Below are 27,798 nucleotides of genomic sequence, written 5' to 3' on the forward strand. Positions count from 1 at the left end.
GGATTGTGACTCGATCGCAAGATTATGGTAGTAAAAGTCCTGTTGATGCTAAAGAAGCAGAATCTTCTCATTCTAATCCATCAACCTCAGCTTCCAGTTCCGATCCACTACAGATCGAGAAACCTAATCCAGACTTGGTAATCAAACCGCCTGCCAAGGGTATACTTCAAAATTCAGCTTTCAATCCACATGCGAGAGCGGCTCAGAACTATAACATTGTTGAGGATTTAGCTGTTTCACCCTCAACAATGTCGGCTTTGGAAGTGCTGCAATCATGTCTAGCACAACGCAAATTACTTTTGTCGGCTATAGGAGCTATTGACGTTCAGGACTCGAACCTAATAATTTTCGATCTAGAAAATAGTACACCATGTTTACCTCATCAAATGGCTTTCCAAATTCCAGTGATAGTCAAAAACATGCCTATTCATCGGACTGTAATTGATGAGGGAGCCTCAACGTGTATTATGTCAATACAGTGTTGGAGATCGCTTGGTTCTCCTTCGCTAAATCAGTCCCCGATGATTCTAAAGGCCTTTGATGGCCGTGGGTTTCATCCTTTTGGCATTCTACAGGATTTGCCTATAGGGGTTGAAGGAAAAACTGTTAATCTAGATGTGGAGGTGGTTGATGCCCCTCTAGATTACAACCTTCTCTTGGGTCGAAGTTGGTCTTACGCTATGACAATGGTCGTTTCATCGATCTTTCGGGTTATAAAGTTTCCTCATAATGGAAAGATCGTAACAATAGACCAGATGGCTTACTTTTCATCCGACCCAGCCTCTTCTAAAAGTATTCAGCATGTCGGTAAAACGACTATCCCGTATAAGGATGTTGGAGTACGACTAGTTAAAGATGTCGGTTTACTGGGAACTTTTCCTTTTCCTCCTATCAACGCATCGTCTTCATTTGCAACCATTCATATGATTACGTCAGACACCATTGTTTATGATGCTCCTTGGATCATTCCTCCTGAATCTGAGATAGACTCGTTTGGTGATGTCATGCCTTTGAGTCCATATGAAATTGCGTATGAGGCCGTGCAATCGTTTACCGACCCATCTTCAACCGAAATTGACTTCATGAATGTGGTCCGTGAGGAATCACTTTTCACATCAAGCTCGGATTTAATCACGTTTTCTGAACTTGTTCATTCTAATGAGCAAATTCGTGAAATCCTATGTGTAGATGATTTACCATGGGAAGATCTCCATCACAGATCTTCGTTTTTACCAGAGAATGATCGTTTTGAAAATGATTTTTCATCAATTTTTACGACTGAATATGTAAAGGAACCTCAGAATCCAATGAAACATCCCGATTCAGAGTTAAATTTGGGAAACATCTCTCGAACTATTCCTATTGACATTTCGGTTAAGCCTGCAATTGTTGAGAACATTCATATAGGTGCCTCGTGTACAGATGACGAAATTCAAATATATAAGGCCCTATTTCAAGAATTTTGTGACGTGTTTGCCTGGTCCTATGAGGAAATGCCAGGAATTGATCTCGCGATTGTTGTTCATGAGATCAAGAGTTACCCGGACGCTAAACCCGTCCAGCAACATTTGCGTCAGATTCACCCAAGAAAAGCTGCTGCAATTAAAGCAGAAGTTGAAAAATTACTCAAAGCAGGTTTCATTTATCCGATCCCTTTAATGGATTGCGTATCGAATATTGTTCTGGTTAACAAAAAGCAGGGAACAATAAGAATATGTATCGATTATAGGGACATTAATCGAGCCTGTCCAAAAGACAATTACCCAACTCCCTATATCGATCAAATCATTGATGATTGTGCTGGCAGCGAAATATTCTCCTTCATGGATGGTTTTTCTGGATACAATCAAATCAATATTCTACCTGCCGACCAACCAAAAACGGCTTTCATTTGTCCATGGGGGACATTTGCTTATTGCAAGTTACCTTTTGGGCTCAAGAATGCCGGAGCAACTTTTCAAAGGGCCATGTCTTATGCGTTTCACGACATCAAGCACATTGTGCAACCCTATCTCGATGACTCGCCTGCTCATTCACTACATCAAGCCGATCACCTCGTCCATTTACGAGAAATCTTTATGAGGTGTAGGCATTATCGGATTCGGTTGAACCCACACAAATGTGTCTTTTGTATAGAAACAGGTCGATTGCTGGGGTTTGTAGTTTCGAAAGCCGGTATTCGCGTCGATCCCTCGAAGGTCAAAGCTATTGTCAAATTGCCTCCTCCTTCCAGTCTTCGCCAACTCCAAAGTTTGCAAGGGAAAGCAAACTTTTTACGACGATTCATTCCTAACTACGCCGAGGTTACAAAGGGTTTTACCCGGTTGTTGAAACAGAATACTCCATTCTATTACGATGAGATAGATCAGAAATCTTTTGATGCACTCAAACACGCGTTGACCCATGCACCGTTATTGCATCCTCCCAACTACAACCAGGATTACTTCTTGTATCTCGCCGCCTCTCATTCCACCATTGGAATGGTCTTAGTTCAGGAAGATGAATTCGGAACTGAGCATGTGATATATTACCTTAGTCGAACCTTAAATCCAATTGAGCTAAAATACTCACATGTGGAGAAATTGGCATTGGCAGCTATTCAAGCTGTCCAACGTTTTTGTCGCTACATTTTACTACGTAAAACTACCGTAATTTCGGATTGCAACCCTATGATCTACATTTTGACCAAGAAATTGCTAGGGGGCAAGTACTCTAAATGGATTTCTATCCTGCAGGAGTTCGACTTGGAATTTGAAAAATCTAAGTCTAAGAAATCTTTAGTCTTTGCGGAATTAATGTGTGATTTCCCGCGTACTGATATAGAAACTATGGTGGAGGAGCCCATTGCAGACAAATCCTTGTTCCTAATCAGTACTTTAGATCCGTGATATGGGGATATCATCGTTTATCTCCAAACCCAATCCTTTCGGCCAGAAATATCAAGGTTAGAACGTTGAAAAATACGATTCTAGTCCCAACAATACAGGATTATTGGAGATACTCTTTATCGCCGTGGGGCGGACTCTGTTTTTCAACGTTGCTTAACTCACAAGGAAGCTGAAAGGGTTCTAAATGACTATCACTCTGGAGCGTGTGGCGGTCATATGTCTGGGTATCCCACAGCCCAAATGATCTTGCGCGTTGGCTACTTCTGGCCATCTTTGTTTAAAGATTGTATTACTGTGGTCCGAAAATGCCACAACTGCCAAATTTTTGATCGAAAGATGCGTGGTCCACCTGCTCCTCTCAACCCTATAATTGCCCTTGGTTCTTTTGCCAAATGGGGTATCGATTTTATTACATGTAACCCTCACTTGGCCGGGGGGCATGCGTATATCATCCTTGCAGTAGATTATTTTACCAAGTGGGCCGAGGCGATGCCTACATTTGAGGCTGACGGCAAGACAACTGCAATTTTTGTGTTCAATCATATAATTGCTAGGTTTGGTGTCCCTCAAGTGATAATCACTAATCATGGGCGTCATTTTCGAAACGTTATGATGACCAACTTACAGGCCAGCTTGGTTTGCGTCACGATAGTTCAACCCCTTATTATCCACAAGCTAATGGTCTGGTTGAAGCCATCAACAAAGTTTTAGTCATCATGATCCGACGAATCATTAGGATTCATCGGTCGAATTGGCATAACATGTTATTTTCAGCACTTTGGGCATACTGAACTTCAGTAAAAACATCAACAGGGTTCACTCCTTTTCAACAAGTCTATGGTCTGGAAGCTGTGTTACCCATTGAATGCGAAATCCCGTCACTGCAAATGGCCATCAAGTTACTTCCAGCCACTTCCAAAGAGGAAAAGCATTTATTATACTTGGCACAATTAGATGAGAATCGACGTGATGCTGCATTGGCGATCGAAACTCACGAAAAACGTATGAAAGCTCAGTATGATTGAAATGTGACCCCTCGAAATTTTTCAGAAGGAGATCTAGTCTTAGTTTACGATCAAGCTAATGATAAATTAGGTGCTGGAAAATTCGTTCCTATGTGGCATGGTCCCTATGTTGTCAAGCAAAAGCTAGGAAAAGGGGCCTATGAATTGGTAGACTTTGACGGGGACTCTTTGGGTAAACCCAGAAATGGTCTTTACTTGAAGAGGTATTATGCTTAAAGAATGGGTATGGAGATTTTTAGTTAGGATAGCTTTTCTTTCTAGCTAGTGTGTTTTATTTTAAACAATGTGCTTAGCTTAGAGAGTTTTTTTTCGTCATTATTCCTGCTTATCTTGGTTTTACTCTTGATATTGCAGATGTTGATGCCTCTCCAAACATACATTGGTTTCGCTGATGGTGCTTGTCGTAATACACGGAACATTTCTTTCGCATCTTGGGTTATTTATTCACCCTCTGACGAGTTAGTATCTATGCATGGGGTAAGCCTCGGTCAAACAAGGAACAACATTGCCGAGTATAGTTCAGTGATTAAGTTATTATCTGAATCTATTTCATTTGGGATTCGGAGTTTGATAGTGAGGTTAGATTCTGAACTTGTTGTATTACAGCTTAATAGAGTGTATGCCATTAGAAATCCAGTGTTATTAAGATTATTTTTTAGAGTGCGTCTCTTGGAACGTGAATTTGATTATATTGAATATCAGCATATTCCAAGATCTTTAAATACATTAGCAGATGCAATTGCTTCTTGAATGTTAAGTAGACATTTGCAATAATCATACATGTAAATTTAAAACCATTCCATAACATGATTTACAAGTTAAGCCGGTAATAGTGATATATATATATATATATATATATATATATATATATATATATATATATATATATATATATATATATATATATAGGAATGTGTCAAAAAATAAATCGTCCTCGATCATAGGTTGAAAAACACCTTATGATTGGCAAAAATGATAAGTACAAAAAACAAAAATGTCATATGTGCCCACAGTAGGCGATTATCCTATCACTGGTGATGATCTCGATAAGAAACCACTGCACGGGCCACCTTGCAAAGGAACCTCCTAAAAGGTCCTGGGACCCCAACCACATAGCGCTGAAGTCGATGAGGAATGTCATATATAGTGGTCTCCGGAATATCTCCTGTCAAGCGCTCGAGATGACCCTCCAACTCGGCCAAAACCTTTGCTGATTCGTCTTGTGGGGCTGGCACAATTGCAACTGGTTGTTTCCTCTCGTAAGGCCGGAGAGCGGCTGGTCGCTGTGGACCCACATCTGCATTTGAAACTTTTGCTATCAGTTTTGGGATGATAGAAAAATAATAAAAAATTTAAATAGGAAAAATGTTGAAAATGATTTTACTTGAGTCATCCCACTGCTCTCCTGGTGGAAGAGACATGTCTGGGTCGCCACGAAAATCTACCACATCATAAGGGAAGTCCTGAATAGAAAAGACCTGGTTTTCCAACCATTGGAAATACTCAGGTTTGAATCGAGCAACCTCTGTCCTCTCGTCCGAGTGACGGGCCATAACTGTGACCCATCGCATCAGTTTGGGCTCTCGAGGAAGCCCAGCTCCAATAGTAAGGTGCTGCGGGATCAACATAGGAACCCTCTCCAGACCAAAACTCACAACCAAAGCCCCATAACCAAAGGTCTTTAGTTGTCCGTTCTTGGCCCTGGTCAGTTGGCCTTTCACATTGGCCAACACAACATCGCACCAGTTGAAGATGGTGCCTCGAAAGCAATCAATTGCCATACGCATCTGGGATCCGGTGGCAATATGTAATGTGGCACTCTCACAAAGTATGGTGACAGTAAACGTGATCACCATGAGTTCAGGACGGGATATGGTTTTTATGTCTATCCCTTTGTCTCTAGCCGGAGGCTATCGACAGACTGGCCACCTGGCCTAGCCCCAAACAGAGTCAAGTCTTCACCTCTCTTAGGAAAACCAGTCAAGAAATATATGTCCGCCGGCTCGATTTCGAGCTGGTGGCCACCAATGAAGAAGCACTGGTCCTGTATGCTCCATCTGTCAACCAGCCACTGTAAGAAATCCACCTGAGCCCTCATGCCAGGAATGGCCCAGAATTTGTACAAGCCACACGCCCTCAAAGCATCAAGTGAAGGTTGATGGTTCCATGCAGTAGCATCCACGTCCTCATGCTCTCGTTCACGCCAATCTAGCATGATGTACTCTCTGCATCAAGTAAAAAGATAAATTAAAATGCTAGAAATTATTTTGTTTGGTCCAATTTTGAGAAATTTTGGGTTAAAAACCCTTGCGGTGGGGACCGCACCCTCCGGGTTAGACACAGTGCGTGGGACCGCACCTTGTCTACATGGAAGGTGCGGACCCCTGACTTTTTCCCAATGGAGAAAAAGTCGGGGTCCGCAGGCCAGCAGTGGTACACCTGCGGGCCCCCACGCGCGGGTTTTAAGCCTAAAAACCCTCCCAAAAATGAAATGAAAGCCTAAAAAAAAAAATGAAATGGTTAAAAATGAAGAGTAGGATGATGTGGATTACCTGGAGAAGACGGCGTTCGATTCCGACGGTTGGATTTTTCGCAATCTTCACGGGAAGTTTTCTGAACAAAAGCACTATTTTCTCACCCAAAACTCAAATGGTAAAAATGAATTGACGAAGGCCCTTTTTATACGTTTTTTGAGTAAATACATTGCAAATTTGTTTATGTTTCACTTTGGAAAGGTATTTTTGCAACATTTTTATCCATTTCAAACAGGTATGAGTAATGTTTGCGTTTTTGTTCAGGATAACGGATTATTCAGGCGAAATCTATCATTTTTGACGAAAAAACATTTAGAGTCACCTTTAAGCTCTTTTCTGTCTCCTAAAACATGAAAATATCGCCGAGTTTTTCTTTTCTGACCGTAAAAACATGAAAAGATTGCCGGATTTTTGTCGCTTCAAATTTGATATTGGTTATAAAACGACGTGTCGTTGATCACTTTTTTACTTTTTCGGGTCAAGGGCACTAATGATGCAAAGTACTCCTTGGTCGTAAAAGATCAAGTGGTTCTCTCAAGTATTATTTTATACTTTTTCGGGCTTGGGAGACACAAATTTACGAAAAAGGTCAACCCTGGAGTCTTCTTAAGTTTTTTCAGACTCTCTAAAAATGAAAAACACCGAGTTTCTCCTATACTGGACTCGTTAAAATTTAACAGTAAAGGACCTGTTCAATTACAAATAGGAACGAACCACTCCTTCTTAGGGTTCAAATTTAAACTAAGTTGGACTCATCCGAAGGATGAGCTTATAATCAAGCAAATGTTATCCTCCTCAAGCTTGTCAAAAATAAAGAGGTATTTGCTAGAAATGGTGGGGGAAAAGAGAGAAAAATGAGCCTGTTTGTCATACTTTGTAACCACTCTTGAACACGACACTTTTATTCACCTAGGTTGGGAAATCCTTTGCCTAACAATTGATCAAACCTCATTGAAAGTCTTCAGCCGGTTTCTGGGTATTAACTTTGGGTCAATTGTCAATAAGCCATTCAACTGCAAAATATCTGTCATCCATCTTGACCATCCCTGAGTCAGTCCTTGCAACTAAATTTCTTCAACTTGATCTATGATTTCGTGTTGTGGGCTTGCCTGCGACAGATCACTTTCTATCGAGTTCAGCTCATTATCTAGAAAGATAATCTAGAAATCGTCAGTACCTTGGGATCTGCATGCCTCAATGGCAGGTTTCTCGCCTTTGACGACAGTTTCTATCATTGACCTTCGATCAAAGGATTCCGTGACATGTTCGACATCAACACATTTATTCACATTTCATGGATTGTACTGGGTACTTTGAGAGCCATTAACATCACTGGTGGTTTCTCTCACACTTGTTAACAATTTACATCATTGACTGGTAATCAAGTGGTTTCTACCATGTTCGACATCAACACATTCATTTGCATGGATAGAATCGTATTGTTTCGGGAAGTAGAAATGAAGACCCTGGATCTAGTTTCCACAATCTAGGTTGCGAGGAATTTTGTATGCATTATATAATGAACTATTTATAAACAGATGGCTGCGCCAATACTGTGTCCACATGAGTCTATACTTGTGATGTTTTACAAGATCATTCCTGTATAAGAGCAGTAGTTAGTTTTCTAAGTCAGGTTTGATCTGAGTATGGGAATGCCTACCTCAACGATGATATGATCTCATATATATATCTTGCATTGAATGTTTTTACAGGCTCCAACCGGGCTCTCCACAAGATGATCCTTGAACTGATAAAGTACTTCACTCTTCCTAAATGATAAATGAAATCCTCATCTACTATAGACTTCGCACTTTAGGGGGCAATCTGTTACACAAAAATATCGTCACCATGATTATTTGCAGTCAGTATGGGCCTATCATCACTTGTACTGTCCTCCTAAGCAAGTCTCAGACCTCAGCTCTTCAAGTCAAGCTTTGAAAATAAGAGAAAGACATTAAAAATCAATGAAACTATGGTTCCGCACTTTCTCTCACTATTACCTGCGGTCCCGCACCTTCTGTTTACAAAAACTACGGACCTGCCCGCTCTGTCCCTAAAGGTGTGGGTGCGGACCCTTGTGAAAGTAAAAAAGGCGCAAGTTTATTCTAAAAAACTCACTTTGGGTTAATTCTAGATGATTCTAGAAGGAATTTTGACATGGATTTGCCGCTCTTAGGTGGTTCATGCATCCCAAAACAGAAGGAGCTAATCGCTTGATGAGAGGAGCTATCCCTTTGAAGGAGGGCTTTATCCCTTTGAAGGAGGACCTAGTAACTTCCCTCCATTGCACTATAAATTTAGGCATTGGCCTAGTTGCTAGGGATGTTAGAAGCTGAACATTTTTTAGGGTAAATGCTGGTGAAATTAAGACTTCCTATTTGAGCTTAAGAGGAGAGATCACATACCTTTCTGGCTTCATTGGGAAGTGAGTGAAACTTGTCAAAGTAGAGGAGACTTCTTGCTGGACCCTGGGAGGAGCTTGTACAGTGTCAAGGCACAGGTTGTAAAGTTCTTCTTCTTTTGAATTAATACAATCAAACTCATTTTTCTCAACAAGTATCTCATGTTATTTGTTTCATGAACTCCTTGACTTTCATGTTAAATATGTTTTATGATATTGGCTTTTCAGGTGCTATTTAATTTGTTTGCTTGTTTGTGTTTGCAGATTCGTGACAAAGGAGCTCATTTGGATCGAAGGAGCGAGGGCATCCACAAACTTGCGTTGGACCTAAGGTAGGCCCTAAAACACTTGTTTGCCTTTGTTTATAAAAGCATATTTAGAGAAAGATAGTGTCTGGTTGGTTTTCTTGTCATTAGGTCTTCTTTAGATTCTAAGAAGGTCTATCTTGTCCGCAAGATCGACTTATTCCTTGTGACAAAAATCATATTGACAACTTAAATGAAATAATTGTAGTTTACCCAAGATGAAAACCTTTTATTCACTCTACAATGCTTCTTTCTAAGGCCGAAAATTGTTTCTTTCTACTTTTATCAAAGAAGCTCCCCATGAGCTCATGCTCTTTGATCTCCTTCATATACTTCCTTTCATTTGTGCGGGGACTAATCATGTGGACCTGACTTAACTGTGGGCCTCTTCATTCCAAAATTCTACTGCAACTCATCTTCTTTTCACAACATAAAATGTTGTTGTGTACCCCCCCTGAAACCATGTTGTCTACTCTTTCCTATTTCTTGTAATGTTGATGTACTTGAAGATAAACCAATCTATTCCTATAATCAACAAGGGGGGAAAACCGTACCTTCAGATGCACCTCTCTGACTATTTCTTCTAGCTTCTTGCATTTGACTTATTTGGCCTCCCTTAAGGATATTCTCTTCCTTTATTGAAGACAAATAAAGAATCTACTCCCACATACTAGATGGTCCCCTTTCTTCTTCCAGGCCATCAATGGCCTAGTCCTAGCAACATCATTTCTTCCCATCTTCTCCTTTGCCCATATTTGGGCCTTTCCTTGGTTGTGCATGGCTAGATAACACTTCTCCTTCAACTCCACTTTCTTCACCGCCTTTGTCTCCAAGGAAAAATTGATTGAGCTTTTACTACCCTTCATCACTTTAGGCTTTCAATGATTGTGGGTGGAAATTACAGAGGGATTTATCCCTCCTTTATTCAGCACATCCTTTTGACATGGAGCACTGAAGACACACTTGGCTTCCTTTTCTCTTCCATCTCTTCTCAACCTCACTGACCGACTTACTTTTTTTAGCTACAAATTTTTAGGGTAATTTATTTTCCTCTCATATCTGCAGTCCACTACCTTGTGCCCAGAGTTTCCACAGTTGTGGCATTCAATGGATTAAGAATTGAGAAATGGGTGTTCCATTTATGCTAGAATTATTACCATGGTCTCTATCGTTGCAATAATTCCTTCTTCTAGCTACTTTGCACATTATTGGGTTATTGCTACCCAACTCATCTTGTTTTCCTTCATGCCATATATATTCTATGGCTTTATGTCCAAAATTATTGCAATAAAAACAATATCCATAAAATGGATTTTGAGGACTGAAGATACCTTTTCTTTATGGGATTTATCCTTGAGGAGGAAAGGACCTCTAATAGTTCTTCATGTTCCTTCCATAAGAGTTTGAATTATTCCCTTATTATTGCTTGGTTCTCTTCTATTACTCTACTTGTTTTTGTTCTTACCATTCTGAAGTTGCCTTTCCTTTTCTTGTTGCTGATTCTTTCCTTGTTGTTGCTATTTTCCAACAACCTCTTTTCTCGTGTTGTTGTTGGAACCTCCAAATACCCTTACTTGGATAGATGGCCCTTCAACATTTTCCTTCTTCGAGCTTGATTCTTCTTCGAGACCCAAAACAACCTTGATGAGGGGGGATCTTTGCTTAACTAACATCTCAATCAAAGCCTTTGTGCTCTCCTCAAGCTTCTGGTATTGAGAAAATTCTTTATTTGATTTTTCTAAGCCATGTCTCAAGGAGACTACTTCAACTTGTAGTCTCTCACTGTAAGCTTCTCTTTCATTTAGATGAATGGTTAGCCTCCCATTCAATCTGACAACGTCTTCTTATTTATCATTTATATCAACTATTATTTTTCTTAACTTCTCATTCTCAAGCTCATTCTCATGCAACTGCTCCTTTTTCTTGAGATTTTCTTCTGATAGATTCTTGATCTCTTTTAGAGTAGAGATCAACTTCTTTCTAAGAAATGTTCTTTCATCAAGATCCTTATCTTCACTATCATAGGTGATAGTTGAGACACTGTAGAGATCTAAATCCATATATGTGTCCATGGAGTCTTCCACAGGTCTGATGGTTATCCCTTCTTCATCACTACTAGGGGTACTCTTATTTTCTCCTATGGACGAGCACACTTGGGATCCCTCTTCTTCTTCAGAGGATCCCTCTTTTTCTATTGCTACTAAAGTAGGTCTATCTTCATTACTACTACTAGATGCATGGTTATCTATATCCTCAATTGATTCACATGAACATCTAGATAATGAGTGACCTATTTGTTTGCATTTATCGCAAAGAAATAACTTACCTTTTCAGTTGCATGACCTCTCATCCAGGTCTTCTTCTCTACCATCCTTGGAGTGAAGATCAGCAGTCTTCTCATAGGAATAAATATCTTCAATCTTTAGAGCATGTTTCCTTTAAGATACCTTCTCCTTCTTCTTCCTTCTCTTCTTCCCATTATTAGCAACCTTCACAGATTTAGTTACGCTTCTTGAGCAACAAGGTTCTTCGACCTTCTCTAGAACACATTGCAATATTCTCTATATAGACATTGCAATTTGTCTAACATTTCCCTTGCTATATCACAATGACTTAATTCATTATCATTTATCTTAGAAAACACTTTCATGATAAATTCCATCGCTTCTTCATTATGCTCACTCTTTTCTCCATTCAATAAGGAGCACCATACATCAACATCGAAAGCCATTAAACAGGATTCCATTCTAGCCTTCCCGATTGCATAGTCTGATAAAAATGGAACTCCTTCTAATGTAAGCCAAGTTTGATTAGCCAGTGTTTCCCTTTGATCTACCTTCGAGCGGTTAAATTGTTCCTGAAGGTACCTCACTTTGATACTAATTACTAGAAATAATGTTAATACTAAGAGGGGGGTTGAATCAGTATTAAGGCTAATTTAAACGTTTACGACAAATTATATTTATTCATTAAAAATTGGCATCCATTATGTGAGAGAAGCCATTAACAAACCATAACAACAACCATATCAACCAATACAAGCATACACATCATCAGCAAGAAACACATGAGACACGAAAGCTTAACATGGAAATCTTTCTGGGAGAAAAACCACCAAAGATTGTTTCTATTATCGATGTAAAAATAAGAGCACCTACTCTATTACATCAATTTTTTTGTTATCCACCACTCATAGGAATCACCAACTCCCTTTGATTGTTTTCTAGCACCCACTATTAGGAAGCACCAACTCCTTTCTTTTGTATACACCTGATCAGCCTACTAGAAGCACCAACTTCATGGAATTATTGCTAGCATTAACTTGTAGGAGGCACCAATGCCCAAACCTTTTGAGACACCGACTAGAGATGGAAGCACCAACTTCATGTATGCAAGATCCAACCCATACTCAATAACAAACTAATGTTATTTGTACATGGCAGCCACTCTTCCTAATACCAACATTGTTCTCCTCAACCCTTGGCCCATGTAACATTCTCTTTCCTCTGCTCACTATGCAAAAACTCACTATTCTTCTCAACAACATTCACTAACACACAACCTGCACAACACTCTATCCACACTGCAGCATCATACTTCTGCTCCCCACCCTTTACTATTCCATAGTCTCTCTCAGCCTCACATAGCATCACTAGCCCACTCAACCCCTTTTCTTTGCAACATAGGCAGACACAACCTCTTTCTATAGCACATGCACACTTGGTCTCTTTCTACAACACAAGCTCACTTGGCCTCTCCTCAGTAGTGCAATCACACACATAGCTCTCAACATATCTCATTGGAAACAATAATGATTCCCCCCTCTTGTTCAATTGCATTCTTGGGTTTTGTTTCACTGGAACATAGTGATTGATGTTGTCTCTTTCAGCCATCATTTCGCCATTCATGTTACCTAAGTGTACTCCTACACTTAACACTCCTGCCTGTTCTTTTTCTGATATGTAGGCACTGTAGGCTCATTAACCACTGAGAATGGGGTCTCTTCTATCACCCATTTTTGTTGAATTAAACATGAGCATGAGAACTTGAGTGTTCCCATGTTGAGACATAAATCCTCAGTCAACTTGCACACTCCAACAAGGCTCTTGTCATTTCTGTGAAAAAATATCTTGTCCTTTAAGCTTTGATCTTCATTCAATTCCTCGTAATATAGAAGCAAGATCAGGGATGGCTTTTCTCAGCTCATGATAGAATCCATTATTTCATCCTATGCAACTGTGGTCCTATTTTCTCTTCGAGGCAGGAGTTTCTATAGTTGCTATTATTCCAGTGACCAACTCTTCTATGTGCATTTACTTATCTCTCTTACCTTCCTTATTCCAACTACAACCATGACCAATTTGACACACAATTCCAAAAAGCTGTCAAATCATCAATAAGCTCTTCTACACCCAACCATCTTTTCAATTTATTCCTTGTAGTGTGCAAGAAATCTTAAGCATGGCTTTTCTGGAATTAACTGCTACTTGTAAAAATCATGGTCCTCTTTGTCTCTATATCCTGCCTATAACAATCACTATTGAAACCATTAAACCATCTGTGCAATTGTGGTCGTCATTACCTTGTGCTTCCATTCTTTGCAGGCACCATTAATACTGGAAAGAACTATGGTTCTCTACCATAGTTAGTGAAGTCACCGATAGCATAGGAAAACCATACAAAACTAACTCCTTGGTACGCCTTTCACCATTTGATAGGAGGTCGGAAGGTCATGGATTGGTCCCACTCTGTTTGCATGTGCACCTGCATTTGTCTCAACCCTAACATGCCTGTAGGCCTGACTAAATTCCTTTTCTACTACTTTGAATTTGTTTTATTGATTCAATGCCAAAGACCAAATACACTAGAAAGATTGCACATAACAACCCGTTCGCTCCAACTTCGAGGCTCTACCACATCATCATCTTACACCGTGCTGACATCATCTGGTCCATGTGGCACCCTCTGTATGGTGATGTGTGTTACTTGGATTTGGCCCATTATGCCACCCAAGAATTTTGAATATGCATGTCATGTGTTCTTCCTACTCCCATGTCACACTAACATCATTTTCCATGTTGTTTCCAACAAATCACTGTGAGTCAATCACATTATTCCATTTCTGCTATGCAGCCCCAACCTCTGACTATGCTCAACTTTTGAATTAGATATGGTCCCACATAGGTTAGGGATCGAGGGGTCGGGATGTTATCCTACCTACTTTGTTACACGGTCTCGACCTCTGACTAGGACAAACTTCTAACTAATCCACATGTCGAACTAGGAACGGGTCCCACATAGGTCGGAGGTCGAGGGTTGGATATTTGTTCTCCTACTAACTCTGCTACTCGCCCTGAACTTCGATTAGGCCCGAATCAACTAAGTCCCGACCTTATATAAAAATATGCCTAAGTCCCGAGCGAATGAACTTATATACCTACAAATTTCAACTATCTATAACTCCTATACCAGATGGTTTTTTTCCAAACTTCAGAATACCATTGTAACTCTCTTCCATAACACTATCCGATGAAGTCGTTTCTAGATAAATCTGATTTGGTCTCCTAACACATAATCTCTTCCAAACTCAAACTCTAGGACTTCCAACCATCATAATCATCTCTTTATGGCTTCTCCACTAAGCCTGCTACTATTATGATTCTCTACAGAACACTGCAAAAACCATGGGACTCCTCCAGAACAATCATGCTCACATCAATGCTAACATCTACTGCTTCAGACCTCAATTCTAGTCTAGTTGACATCAATGCCAACACACCCTCCAATTTTCATGCAATGCCAACTGCCCAACTTGATCTCCCAACATGATTGGTTACATCAATGTCAACACACTTATTGCCACTAGCCAACCAAACAATTCCAACTGTCCATCACTATATTCTTAACCTTTTGCCTACTCCCTATCCTTAGCTTTGATTGAAATAATCTTGCAGGATCAACCATTTCCTTATGCATGCCAGTTGTATCTTCATTTTGAGCCTTACATTCTTAATAATTCACCAAGTGGGATCACTGGTTTAACATATTACCTTGATGAAAAGAGTGACTACATCATGATTATTGATTTTTATATGGAGAAAATATGCATAAGTGATAATCAACTATGGAATGATTTAGACCTTGTACTTTGTTATTATTTTCCTACCTGGGTTCCTATCCTAGTAGAGTTAGATACTCTACATTATATCCCTATTATGAGTCTTTTTTTTGGATCATAACCAAACATAAAGGAAATTATCATGATGTTGATAAATTCCTTATATGGTTACATTGGGTGTTTGATTCCACTTTTTGGTTTATGATTAGTAGTAGGATTTGTAAATAAATAAACTCTTAAATAATTAATAATGTTTCCTACATGTTTAATCACCTTGAATTTTTCCCACTTCATATGCTAGTTCATTTCCATGCATTACTCAATTGGTTTTTGAATTTGTCTCTAATTGGTTGTTTACATTCATATCTAGAATTGGAGAATTTTCATTTTCTATAAAGTAGGTTTTATTGGGGGTGCTAGAGTGACTCCGCTAATGTTGTCTTTTAGATTGATTATGTACAAATCAAAGGTATTTTTGAAACCTTTGAGCACTACTAAGGGTGGCAGGAGTGAATCAATAGTGTGTTTTATTATCAATTTTACCACTTTAAACGTTTCTACCAAATCACATATATTAGCTAGTAGCACATTATATTATCTCATGCATTTAAACCATATAAGAAGCTAAAACAAGATAACCATGAGAGAAACAATAATCAACACATAAAAAACACATCTCCACAAGAGACATAAGATTTCTAGTGAAAAACCATTCACGAGGTAGAAAACGACCCTTGCTGCTATTGCACTACTCTGAATATTCTTTTAAGCAAAATACGACTTTTACATAGATTTTCTAACTCCCATCAGCTAGGAGAATCAACGTCATATGAAATAGGCCAACACCAATCAACCAAGAGACTCGATTCTACTAATCAACTCATAATACTATGTTATCACATAGATCTACGGACTACCATCCATTGAAAGTCACCATGATCAACGAACCTCACCCAACTATGATTGGACTATCCAACTCCGATTGGATGGAGAAATTGTTCCTTTTTCTAAAGCTTCATAATCACTGCTCGACACCCATGAAGTCACTACTCCTTTACTCTATGTAGACCTCATTTAATATATTTTCATACTGGATCCCAAGAATTTTATAGTCAACTTGATTCATCTCTCCAATACCATCTCTAACAATAAGACATCATCAACAAATCAAATAAAATCACCACAATCATATTCTCTCCACTCTAGCAAAATAGTGGCCATAATGAATGCATCAAATCTAAATAACATAATCACCAGCAACTCAAACAAACTCACACTCATCTACCCATCAAACCCTCACTCCAAAATATTATTACTACATAACACATTCAGCAACATAAAACATAATGGCTATGTGCCAAATACATTAGCAACACTTGCAAAACAAAAGTGAGTCTCAATATAGATGTATACCAAGCTCTCCATCTCTACCAACACACTCTACTACATCCCTCCCCTTCTCTAATCTTTTATCTAAAATTTTGAATCAATACACTACTTCAACAAATAGATTTTCTCATTACGCATCCATTAGAACTCATACACTGAAGCAATCTTTCTCACAAACGGGTCTAAAATATACTCAAGAAATGCAATCCTTTCTAACTCACACTATCAAATCATCCAACCAACCAACAACACTATTTTTTTTCTTTTCACATAATTAAAAGCCAAAATATCCTAAAAATTCTCCAAATGAATACCATAGGTAAATACCATCGTTATGCCAATATCGGAGACACTTGTACCATGGTAATCTCCAAACCAATACCATGGGAAAATACCTTGGTTATGTCAATACCAAGGACATTTGTACCATGATAATCTCCAAAGAAATATCATGGGAAAATATCATGGTTATGTCAATAATAAGGACTCTTGTACCATGGTAATCTCCAAAATAATACCACGGGAAAATACCTTGGTTATGGCAATACCAAGGATACATATACCATGGTAATCTCCAAACCAATTCCATGAGAAAATACCATGGTTATGTCAGTACCAAGGACTCTTGTACCATGGTAATCTCCAAAACAATACAACTAGAAAATATTATGGTTATGTCAATACCAAGACTATCTGTACCAAGGTAATATCACATGCCAACCCAACAACATAGATCACTTGAGAAATAATCTCCAACTCCTATAAAAACAATAACTATCTATAGCTGCAACAAGAATGCCTCTAATCATGTCAACACAAGCCAACGCCCCTATGAACACCATACCACCATCAAGATACATCATCAAAGATTGATGTCAAGGGTTAACATCAATGCCAATATAAGCAACTCAATGCCAATTCAACTAGCTACAACCATGATACAAGGAAGGCATCCACACATCAGCTAAGCTACATAGGGTTGACATCAATGCCAACATGAGATAGCTTCCATAATGGACCAATGCCAACATAAACTAGCGAGAACCATGCACACAATAATGCGAACAATATCCCCCTTCGACATTGATGGAAACCACACAAAAACTACAAACCAATATCCTCTACTACTCCATCTTTGACATCAATGGAAAAGTTTCAACTCCATCTGATAAGGGAACAAGAACAGAAGCACAAGAACTAGAGAAACTGATCTATACATGGCTGAAAATTAATGCATATCAACCAACATCTAGGCCTCTCATATCAGTAGCAAAAAACAACATACTAAACCAATCATCATACAAAGAAACATGTCCAACCAACAACCTCTAGCAGTAGCAACAATAGGCACAACAATTGCAACCAATATCAATGAACAATATGACATAACATGTGCATATACATAAAGAAACCTTCCCATATCTCTATAGCATCTAACTCATGGCAGCAACATCCACATGAGGCAACCACACAAATCTCCACCACAACTACATAACAACAACATCAATAGTTATCATCAATTTCTTTGCTCATATAATGAGGTCAAGAGACTCAACAATCATAACATAGTATGATGAAAACCATAAAAACCTCCAAGCAAATCATAATTCCAGCAATGTATGGCTGAAGTAACAAGAGAAAATAATGCTCCCCCTGAACACATGCCATCTCCAAGTTGTAGTGTCCTCTTCTCTTTGCAATATTTTCTTCCTTTATAAGAAAGAAGCACTTTATGGACATAGACTCCACATGACCATGACTGAATGACATATACATGATTAATACATGGTTGTAGTAGTGACATAAGGCCTCATACATAACTCCCATATGACCATAAGATGACCTCATGACTCATGAATAAATGACCCAATGATAAATACAATACGAGTGCATGGGTTCATGAGAATTTTACATAGATATATCAATAAATACATAGCTTCTATAATCATCTCCTATGGACCAATGAATCAATGAAATATCATGATTGTTACATCAACATTATCCCATAGATGTGGCTACAAAATGACTCCATAAGACTCCTTGACAACATTCCTATCACCATGATTATTCAACTCAATAATGACTAGACCCAATACCAACATAAAATGATCAACCAATAATGAATACATGGCTATAAAAATGCAGCTCATACATGGCTGGTCCATGTCCCATGTCATCTCTAGGGGCCCCATTCCAATGAATTCTTTCTATCCATGGTTGTACCATCTTTTCAACCAACTTGTCAATGAAAACAAAAGCATATATATGGCTAAAAAATGTACTACTTTCACTCGGGAAACATATGTAAGGAAAATACAAAAGATTGAGTGAAAACAATGAATAATATGTCAAATAATCTAGGCCAATATCATACCATGCATAGCTCCCCCTGAGCTTAATATACCTCTAATAGACAGGTTGATCTTGTGGACCTAAATGTGCATGACGCTCAGATGAACTCATGAAGTGTTACTGCAATAATTCATACTCATCATGTTATCACACTGCTACCATATGCTCTCCTTGAAGGTATGTACCTCTCATGAACATCTGTAGTCCTCTATAAGTATGTAAGAAATAATCATGGAGTGTAGGAGGGGATCCTCTTCACCACTTGAATAGTTTTTGCTCCTTCTTCCTCCACACTTATTTCACTAGTTTTTGCTAGCTTCTCTTTGTTTTTGTTTCTTTTATTGATTTTCCCTTTAATAATGGGAAGCAAATAGTCCCTTTCCATATGGCCAAAGCTATGACATGTGTAACACTCCACATGGCCAAGATATGAAGCAAGAGGATCAAATCTCCTGCCGCTCATGTGACATATATACCTTGCATTCAATGTGCTTCTTCTCCATTGGTTAGACCTGCAACCTATTGGCTTATGTCCAAACATCTTACCAAGGAAAATTCTAGGGGCTAATATTCACAGGCGGGTTACTTTTCTATGCTTTTTCTGAAAAAAGATTCACCAATTTCCATTTTTCCTAAAAATGATTCGCCCAAAATTTTATATCATAAAATTATTTTACCTTCGAAATCATTAGAAGTTTTATAGACACTATATAAAATCATTAGAAATTTGAATGTTTTTACAAACATATATCTAAACACTTTATAGTTTGCATGTTAGGGACTAGAAAGATTCGTCAAGGTTTCTAAACTTTAAGATAAATTTCCATCATTAAAATTTTCCCTGCAAGTTACATGAAAAGAAATAACCATAAAAAGCATGATTATACCTAATGGATGATCTCCTTAACTGTTAATATTGTTGTAATCTTTGCTAATTGGATCTATGCATTCATCTCTTCTAGTTAGCTATAACATGCCCAAATTTGTGACAGTTGTAACAATCTATATTTTGCACGAAAGGAAAAGAAATACTTTATTTCTTTTGAAATTTTACGGATCTGTCACTATCCTTTCTAGGAAAAAAAATATTTTCTGAAAGTAGGAGCTCCTTGAGGTTTTATTGTTTGTTGTTGATGGTTTTCTTGGTTGAACTATTGTTGATTCTATTTCTTGTTTTCTTGGTGGGTACTCTTGCTGCTAGTATTGTTTGTTGTGGGCTTCTTCGATTATTCTTTGTTGCTTTTTCCTACATGCAAACTTGACTCACCTTCTTGAAATCCAAGACCAGATTTATCCAATGGTGATATTTGGATCTCAAGAAAACTATCCAAGGCTACAATTCTCTTCTCCATTTTCCACTGCTTTCTCAATAACACCACTTCAACTTCTAATCTCTCACATTGATTTTCCTTTCCTTGGTGTTTCTTCCTCATACCTTCCTCAATTTTTTCTGATTCTTTGAATTTGATATTTAAGCTGATAATATCTTCCTTGAGCATGGCCTCCTTATCATCACAGATCTGTAATAATTTTTCTTGATCTTTGCATGCAGTTATTATTCTAGAAATCTTAGCTCTAAGGCCCTTAATATCATTATCATCTTCACTAGGAACTTCAACATGATCAAAATAAGAATCATCAAAATTATAACTTAACAAAAAATCAAGATTTTCTAATTTATTCTCATCATTAGCTAAATAATTTTCACTAGGATGATGAGACTCTTATGGCTGAGCTTCTTGTTTTTGAAGGCCCTTCTTCCCATTCTTCTTCCCGTTCTTCTTCTTGTTTCTCTTTTTCTCATTCTCCATATTGTTGTTGGTACCATCTCCAAATATAGATTCTAGCTTGTCCCACATTTCTTTGGCATATTTCAAAGTACTAGCCTCTTCAAACCATCATCATGAATATTCTTGTAGATTATGCATCTAGCTTATGCATCTTGCTGCAAAACTTCAACTGCAATTGCATCCTTTCCACAAATTTCACATATTAATATCCAAATGTTAGACCCACAAGACAAAAACTGAGATTTAACATTTTTTCTCCATACCTTTCAATTTGCAGCTGTGAGGACAACCAATCCTTCAAAAGTCATTTTGAAAAAAAAAAAATCCAACAAACCCTATATCTACTCTCCAATGATTGAGCTGCAAATTAAGTCCCCACTCTGATACCAACTGTTTGAAACCTTTGAGCACTACTGATGGGGGGGGTGATTGAATAGTGATTCTTATTATAAATTTTACCACTTTAAACTTTTCTACTGAATCATATATATTATTTAGCAACACATTAGATTATCTCATGCATATAAACCATATAAGTAGCTAAAAGTAGATAACCACGAGAGAAAAAATAATCAACACATCAAAAACACATCCACATAAGAGACACAAGATACTTGTTGGAAAACCCTTCATCGGGCGAAAAACCACCCTTGTTGCTACTATGATGCTCTAAATATTCTATTAAAGTAAATATGTCTTTTACATAGATTTGTTGACTCCCATAAACTAGAAGACTCAATCACATATACAAAAGGCCAACACTAATTAACTAGGGGACTCGATTCTACTAATAATATCAGATGACTATGTTCTCACACAGATCTACAAACTACCATCTAATGAAACCCACCACAATCAACGATTGTCACCCAACTTTGATTGAATGGAGAAATGGTTACTTTTGTTGAAACTTCACAATCACTGCTCCACACCCATGGATTCATTGTTCCTCTACTCTATGAAGACCTCGTTTCATCTATTTTCATATTGGATCCCAAGAATTCTCTACCAAACTTGATTCAGCTTTGTAATATGGTCTTCACTAGCAATACATCATCAACAAATCAAATAAAATCACCACAACCATATTCTATCCACTTGTTGAGGCCTCGAAAATCGCTGCCACAACAAAGGGGAATAACCACCCGGTCCGGACCTTAAAAGCAGCTCCTTTTCCGTTTGGTATGGTGGCTCCGACTGTTCATCTAGGTCCAGTTACCTTCTCCCTATTGCTATTGGTTTATAATGTATCTTTAACTACCAATAGACAGGGACATCAGATCACTTCTTCTTGCTGATCAGGCAAGAGAATGACCCTTAAGCTGATTTGGGTTCAGCCAAGCCACAACTAAAGTTTTGCCTCTTTGAGGAGAGGACTTAAAAGAATGTAGAATTTACTCTAAATGCAAGCTTATTCTATGATGCAAGCAAAAGACACTAATCGAAATCCTATCTTAATTAGGTAGATATAGATCTAACCCAACTAAGAGCAAGATAATTAAAGTATTGGGATTTAGATATGTCTTGTTTATAATGAATATCAAGTTAATGAAGTAGTTCAATTAACTGATATTATGGATATCAAAACACATCCTATTGAGACCTTTTAACTGAAATAATAAATCAATAACATTCAGGAAATAGTTCACAAAAATGATATTAATTATTAAATCAATAAATCTAATAATTAAGCAGTAATATGTGGAAATAGTTCACAGCACATTACTATTCAATAAATCAGTTTTATAAGACAGATTTATGAGTAAGTAGTTACTCAAAAATGAGAAATTAATCCATAAAAACAGAGATACATAATAACAAGATTGAGACAAATTACCCATATTGACAATAGTGCACAAACATGAATAAAATGACACATTCATATCACCATAAAAATAAAACTGATATTTGAAACAGTAGTATTAGAAATACCAATTTATTGCATCCATTTCTCTGTTTTTGGTCTCCAACAGCCCTTTACATTGCTTGAACTTTTGCCTTCAAAACTAGAGCCACAATAGTGCAAGCTTTGTTCCTCATGCATAATTCAATATACAAAGGGAAAATCCTCAATAATCCCCAGATCTGAGATTTTTCACTCCTCTCTCCTACAACTCTAAATTCCAATTACAATAGTGCTTTTAGAAGCTCTAAAATTGCAGAGGAGAACCGCCCTTTTTACATTCAGCAATTTGTTATTTATAATGTTGGCTAAGGAATTGTTAGAGAGGAGAGTTTGTTGAAGAGAAATCTGCCAAATATAATTTTAATTGCTCCTAATTCTGATCTTCAATTGCTGGAGCATTCTCATTGCTTGAAATCATTTTCTCCATATCTTTTCCACTGTTTTCCTGCAAAAGAAATCAAAATAATTAAAATGCAATCAAAATATCATTTCTGGCAATTAAATCCAATCCAATCAAATTCTATTTAAATAAATAATAAAAAATAAAATACAAGCTCTGTATTGATGCTTGGAATGATTTGATTGGCAAAGGATATTATTGACCAATGGATCTGCTATTAAAAGAGGCTTTGGACAAATGAAATTGAAGAAAATAACTCAGAAAATTGATTTTGTTTTTCAAAATTCGGAGCCTGATCTTTTTCCTGATTTTTGACCCAGTAAATGAGTAAATCTGTTGGTGAAACCTCCTCCAAAATGTTCTCCTTGATTTTCTCTTTCCAATGAGCCGTCCTGGGCCTCATTTGGCCAAGTATAACTCAATTTATGAGCTTCCAAAGTTGATGGGTCAAATCTGGCATGAATCTGGAAATTCTGTTGCTGGGCTAAAAATCAGAATTTTAATTAAAAATTTAATCCTAAATTAGTTTCTAATTTAATTGTTAATCATTAATCTATCTAACTAATATCTAATTATTAGTAAACTATTTATTAATTAATATCTAACTAACTATTATAATTAACTAATATAATTAACAAATTAATCTAATTATAAACTAAATAATACTAATTTAAACAATATTTAAATTTAAATTTAATTTAATGAATTAATTTTAAATTAATTAATATAAAATTAATTATTTAAGTTAATAGATATTAAAACTAATAAACAATAAAGTGGATTAACTTACCTCACTCATACGTATGAGTGAAAAAAGAAGTCAAAACCAAAAAAATGTTAATCGGCTATGAAAGTTATGGTAAGCACTTCATGTCTTTTCGCATCGGCTATTCGGGAGGACATATTATGAGGGTTTTTAAACTTTGGCGCATGAGCTTGCCGATGCGATATGCCTTTTGCTTTTCGGCGATCGGAGGTATGGAGTGTCGGGATCGGTCATCGGGCTTTTATAAACATGTTATTTGAAAGCTCCCGATGCGATTAAAATCATTTTTTTTATATTTTTTATATATTAAATTTTAATTTAATTAATTTAATTATATTTTGAAATAATAATTAATTTAATTAATTTAAGATTTAATATTAAAGATTAATTTTTTTATTTTGGTTTATGAGTTTTAATTAAGTTGTGAAATCATCTAAACTACAGCCACTTGAAAAATAATTAAAAATAATAAAAATAAACTACAGTCACTTGAATGATTGGGTTTTTTAGTTTTAGGATTTGATTTGGAATTTAGAGTGAATTTCTTAAAACCCCGATAATTAATAATTTGGCTGCATGACTAAAAAATGAAAAGTGTTAGTAAAAACTTGCTATAGGTTAACATTTAAAATGAATGCATTATTGAACTAATTTATCTACAAAATGCAATATTGTACATTTTACCCAATTTTAACCCAGGTTACATAAATAATCAGACTTTCAAAGGAGTGTCATTTTCAAACTAGTTGACCAAATGAGACTAAACAAGCGTCAATGTGAAGCTTATACAAAATCGATTCTAACAAAGCAATCAAAACAAGAATCCAAACAAAACTAAAAATTAATGAAAGCGTAGGGCAATTAACTAAAATAAAAATCCAAAAAGGCGCTTAGCCAAATTTTATAGAAAGGGTCCCCATTATTCGAAGTGGACGCATCAATAATGGGGGGTGTTGTGTTTTTACCACAACAATTGGCGACACACGGGAGAAGAACCAGTTATCTCTTTTTGTTATGAATGAGATTTTCCTAAAATTAAAGTAAAAATAATTAAAGAAGAGAAAATTTTGCGTGAAATGCTTGACTAGGTTCATTAGTCTGGCGAAAAGCAAGAATCATCTAACTGTAATTTTCCTCAAAATTTCTCATAAATTAAAATATTTCAAAACTCTACATCAGTCCTTAATTAGTTGTAGAGATAAAGCAGGGGTCACTTTACAGCTTAGCTTTTAGAATATACTCATTTGTCACAAGTAGAGCCACTGCTGCCAGCAAACATCTATAGTCTCGGCAGGGTTACTTTTTCAATCATCAATGATTCAGAATCCCATCTTTAGAAGAATTATTGACCTAGAGATAAATCCATTTATATATATATTATTTTATTTTTTATTTTTTTCATTTTTTTTATATTTTTTATTAAATCTTAAAAGCCATTGTCCTAGTATGATGGCCAGATAGTTGACAATGCCATTCACTGGTTAAAATCGGACTGAACAAGATGGCTCGTGATGAGACCCCTTGTCTTATAATTGTTTGCAATCATAAGCCATTACCCTGGTTTGTTTAGCAGTGTTGGTAATGTCAGCCTATTTTCCCCTATGATCATGGTAAGCAGGCTCACGATGAGACCTCTTATCTTTTAAGTTTAAATATATTTCTGGATTATTCTCTAGAAAAATAAGACTCTTTGGGACAGGGAGAATCATTGACTCCTTAAGAGTTAAGAATGACAATCTCAGAGTTAAAGGTGCTTTGCTGTAAAGTGTCTTTACTTGGTTAAAAATAACTTTTCTTGACTGATAATGGAACTTTGAAAGATCTTAATAAAATTTTGAAATCTCAAAATGATTATAATTTGATGAAAAAGAAATTTTTCAGATTTTATGATACTTTGCCAACTTCTCGACTGGTAATCTCTTCCTTAAGTATGTTTACTTCTATAATAAGAAAATCAAACTTCATTAAGAGATTTAAGAAAAAGCTAATAGGTAGTATTAACAATTTTTTCTCCATGAATGCTGACCATAGTTAGGTAACAAGAAGACCTTCCATATAAATCGCGGCAAAGTCACCAAAATCAAAACTGAAAACCAAAAGAAAAAAAGTCTTATGCTAAAGTGAGAAAAGAAATCAGCAAACAAAAATAAAAACAAAGAAATCTCTAAAAATGGAAAGGAAAATCCAAGTCTCGCAAGATAAACTCAAACAAGAATGTTTATACCAATGTCTCCAACAATATGAAGAAAAAGAAAATAAGCATGTAATCATTCCTTCTTATGTTGAGATCTAGAAACATACTTTGCAGAGTTGTAAGTGCTTTAGGCTTTTAGATAACAGTGATTGTAAAATTCAGCCACAATGAATACCTTCTGTCTGATATGAATCTTCTTGTTTCCAAGCATCATCTTAATCATTTTTTAAAAAATGAATGCTTAAAGAAACAGATTAAAGGTTCAGAAACTTCCTGGTGTGGCTATTTTGATGAAGATTATCGCTGCTTCTTGAAATAAAGCCAGGAGAAGAGTATGGACTTCGAAAATATGATTTGGCGGAGGATTGGAAAATTTTATGAAGAGCTGCAAAATAGAGTTCTATATCAGCATAACTTAAAAACAAAAATGAAACTAGAGTGACAAAATGGAAATTAATGAAAGTGGGTACATGAATCTTACCATTGGATCATTGCTTTTGATCTTACCTGAAAGGTATCAGTTTCTCCAAACTATCTGACTTCTAATTTTAATTAGCATTCAAAACTTAAAGAAGTCAAACTAACCAAAATCTTGTAACCCAAAATCATTATTTATTTTATTTAAACTAAAGGAAGCAGTAAAATGTCAAAATAGAATGCTCAGTGTTCAGGGGAATTGAAATTAAAAGAAATGCATTAGAAACGAAAATGAGAATTTGCAGTAATGACTGTTTCTCAAAATATTATTAGTTTTATATAAACTCCATGATTTTATAAATTGTCCAGAATCAAGACCAAATCTACGATAATAATAAAATTTAAATATGAAGATAGATAGGTCTTGAATTCCATTTTTAATTATGGAATTATATATTTAAAACTAAAATGCATGAGAAATTGAAATGATTTTTGTATGTTGCAAATTTGTCATCAATTGTCTTTTTCCCATAGTAGTTACCCAAGCTCGCTTTTAAAATAACACATTGCCGTATCGGATGATTCACATAACATGTTTCTTCACCATGCTTCAAATTTAATCTGCAGAACTTCACCTTTATTGCTATGCCATATATCGATTAAATGTTAATGGCTTATAGGCATGCATTGGAAGCTATTGCATCGGAGATTGCAATGGCAAATTGCCGATAAGAACATGTGCAATGAAATGAAGTGATTGCATCATTAAAGAAATATTATATCGGGGATTGGGGAATATTGACACTGTGCTTCCCACATCGCGCATCGCACATCGCAGAATTAGAGATTTGATATAAGCATAAATAACAATGCGACGAAGCGATTGCGATATCGGCGATTGGCAAACTTTTGGTACCCGATATAACACGATATGATTCTTGCGATGCCGATATGCGATGAATGACATGGCTAGTCAGCGATCGGTAACAATATTAGATATGCCGATATACGATGAAGAGTGGGCCCGATAACTTTATGATGAAAATTTGATAACATATCGGATCCGAGATATCGGCCATAAATAAAACTGCAAGGAAGCGATTGCGATATCGGCGATGCGATGGATGACGTAAATCGGCGATCGGCAATCTTAAGCACCCGATGTAACACAATATGATTGTTGCGATGCCGATATGCGATGAATGACGTGGCTAATCGGCGATCGCGATTGGCAATGTTATGCGCACGATTTAACAATTCTCAATATGCCGATATGTGATGAAGAGTGGACCCGATAATTTTATGTTGAAAAT

This window comes from Pinus tabuliformis, chromosome 2_2 (genome assembly GCF_031772625.1).
Source record: "Pinus tabuliformis cultivar Carrire ecotype Pingquan chromosome 2_2, CPIR1, whole genome shotgun sequence".
NCBI classification, from domain to species: Eukaryota; Viridiplantae; Streptophyta; class Pinopsida; order Pinales; family Pinaceae; genus Pinus; species Pinus tabuliformis.